This window comes from Protobothrops mucrosquamatus, unplaced genomic scaffold (genome assembly GCF_001527695.2).
Source record: "Protobothrops mucrosquamatus isolate PMUCROS unplaced genomic scaffold, P.Mucros_1.0 scaffold862, whole genome shotgun sequence".
NCBI classification, from domain to species: Eukaryota; Metazoa; Chordata; class Lepidosauria; order Squamata; family Viperidae; genus Protobothrops; species Protobothrops mucrosquamatus.
The window spans coordinates 755,581-759,103 of NW_015387117.1; positions in this window are offsets into that span (position 1 = coordinate 755,581).

Consider the following 3,523-nt stretch of genomic DNA (forward strand, 5'->3'; position numbering starts at 1 on the left):
TATATATATATATATATATATATATATATATATATATATATATATATATATATATATATATATATATATATATATATATATATATATATATATATATATATATATATATATATATATATATATATATATATATATATATATATATATATATATTTCTTCACACTGCAATCCAGGGGTAAAGATAAAAATAACTGGAAACAGAAATGTATTAAATCCTATTTCTTTTATGAGAGCCAATTTGGTGTAGTGGTTTCAGCACCAAGCTGGAAATCAGGAGATTGGGAATTCTAGTCCCACCTCAGATACAAAGCCAGGTGGGTAACCTTGGGCCAGTTACTCTCTTCCATCCTAGAAGGAGAAAATGGCAAACAACCTCTGAAAAACCTTGCCAAGAAAATTGCAGGCAGTCTCCGAAAACTGGATACAGTTGAATAGAAGGGGGGAAACAAAATCTGTTTATAAGATTTTCTTTAGCCGTCCTCCAAGTTTTACTGAATATTTCTACTTCTGAAGAATTTGTAGAAATAGGCAAAAATCGTTCATTTTTTTTTGCATTTTATTCCAGAGATGTCACTTGTAGAATATGTTCCTATACTGTAGCCACCCCTCACTGTACCTATACAGCAGCTCTCAAAAAGCTCAAGGTAGGACTGAGATTTTGTCCAGTATGAAAATGAAGACTCGCACATTAAATAGCCTCATATTTAAGCTTATATTGCACTAGTAGGCCCAATATTGCACATAAAATTATCCATTAAGACTGCTGTGAACTATATTATACTGAACTTTCTGAAATTGAGACATAAGTCCTCTAAAGAGGGCACTGCATTCTGCAGGTCTTTCTGAGTTTTCAAGCTCTGTAGTATGTCATTGTTCAGAATTTTAAAGATAAGCACTTTTGTTTCACACAACTCAGTCACCAAGGCTATTAAGGCCACCATTTTCCACTCTAATGTATCAAGGCTTAGTTTTGACTCCAGAAATACCTTAGTGTTGGTCTCACATCAGACACTAAAGTTTTATCTGCATAAATCCAGTAAAAGTGCATAAATCCTAGTAAAAGTGCATAAATCTTAGAAAAGACCCTTTAAACTGGAAAGTGACTCCATCTAATTTTCTTTCTCACTTGGCCCTCACTCAGCCCTCTCAGGAGTCTGCTCTCCCCTTCTACTCAACTTCATTTTTTACTATATCATTAAACTTTAGCAGCATAAGCAACAGATGAGCACACTTGAATGAAGCGTGATGCCTCCTACTATCGAGCTGACTAGAGGAACTGAATAAGGGAGATAAAAACATGATGAAGAGGCTCTGCAGCATGCTAATCTCTGTGCCAGAGTATCAAAAGGAACAGCTCTGGGGAGTACTAAATGCTATCCTGTTAACGTGGGTTTTATATATAACGTGAGCTTATTCACATTGGACTCCCTGTCTCTCTAGATCACCAACCTCAGATGTTTTAACTGTATAACCTTTGTACTCAAAGACTTTGTTATACATTGCCATAGGTGTATACTATAGGTCACCCAACCAAACAGAGGTAATAGATGAACTTTTTGCTTGTCAGTTAACTAAGATATGTAGGAAGCACATCACAATAGTAATGGGGGACTTTAATTACCCTGACATCAACTGGGAGACAAACTCTGCACCAAGTGGAAGATCAAACAGATTCCTGACAAACCTAGCAGACAACTTTGTCTCCCCAAAAGTAGAGAAGGGAACTAGGGCAGTGATGGCAAACCTTTTAGAAACCGAGTGCCCAAACTGCAACCCAAAACCCACTTATGTATCGCCGGGTGCCAGGTGGGCATGGCCCACTGGGTAGGCGTGGCTGTGATGGTCATGGCAGACTTGGTGGGTGTGGCCAAGGTGGGCATGGTCACCTTGATGTTGCTCGCATGGAGGGACGCCTTGAGGGCTGGGCAGGGTTGTTGGAGATCCAGGGGGTCTGTGGCAAGTGGGGCAGTGGGCAGGAGGCTCGTCCTGCAGGGTGAGGTGAGGCAAGGCGAGGCAGGGCAGGGGTACCATTGTCGCAGGGCAAGGCGAGGCAGGGACCGGGGCGGCTGCTGCCTGACACCATTGGCCCCCGCACATAGAGGCCAGCGAGCACATGGGAGGTGACAGTGTCCGTCAGCAGCCACAGCCTGCTGGCCCCTCGACTGGCACACTCTGGGGCTCCGCAGCCCACCGCCAGCAGTTCAGAGAAGTCACCTCTGAGCTGGACGGCCGGACGATAGCTGAGGAGGCAATGCAGTGGGTCGTGCCCGGGAAAAGGAGAGCATGCGAGGCCAGGAGGGATGGGACAGGGGGGAGGGAAACCAGCTGTGCTGGGATGCATCTGGCCACGTGGGACCTCAGCGAGTTAGCGGGCGGTTGATTGAAGAGGGACGGTTGCCATCTCTGGGGCATGGCACTTGTGCCTACAGAGAGGGCTCTGAGTGCCGCCTCTGGCACGCGTGCCATAGGTTCACCACCACTGAACTAGGGGATCAGCCATGTTGGACTTAATTCTCACTAACAGAGATGAAATGATAGAAAGTGTTGAAACCACAGGAACTTTGGGGAGGAGTGATCATGCGATATTGGAATTCAACATTATGCAAGCAGAAGCAATAGAACACAGTCAAAATAGAGTCTTGGACTTTAAGAGAGCTAATTTCAACAAACTTGGGAAGGATTCCATGGATAAGAATCCTCAAGAGGAAAACAACTCAATAAGCTTGGGAAATTTTGAAAAGTGAGATTATAAAAGCCCATTCTAGCACAATACCAATGAAGAAGAAAAATAACAGCTCTCAAAAGAAAACAGCATGGCTGCATAAAGAACTCTCTGATAAATTGAAAGACAAAAAGGACAAGTATAAAAAGTGGAAAGAGGGGCACATAACTAAAGCAGAATATCAGCAAATACCCCGAGCCTGCAAAGATGAATTGAGGAAAGCAAAGGCTCAAAATGAATTAAGGCTTGCAACAAAAGTCAAAAATAACAAAAAAAAGCTTCTTTCAACATGTAAAAAACAAGAGAAAAGTTAAGGAAGTGATTGGTCCATTAGTGGGAGAAAGTGGCAAGAAGGTGATAAGCAACAGGGAGAAAGAGGAACTACTCAACTCATTTTTTTGCATCCATATTTATACAAAGGGAAAGAACAGTTCAACCTATCAAAAACAGTACCATAAAGACCAGATTAGAAACACAAGTTAGGATAGGCAAGAAAATGGTAAGTGAGCACCTGTCCACCCTAGAGGAGTTCAAATCACCAGGACCAGATGGACTACACTCCAAGGTTCTCAAGGAACTGGCAGATGTGATCTCAGAACCATTGAACTATACCTTTCAAAGATCCTGGAGCACTGGGGAACTACCAGAGGACTGGAAAAGAGCTGATGTAGTTCCCATCTTCAAAAAAGGAAAAAACTAAAATTGTCTCATATGTATCCTAACTTACAACCTAAATGTTGGAGATGTGGAAATTTAGATGCAACTTATTTTCATGTGTGGTGGACTTGTAGGATGGTTAAA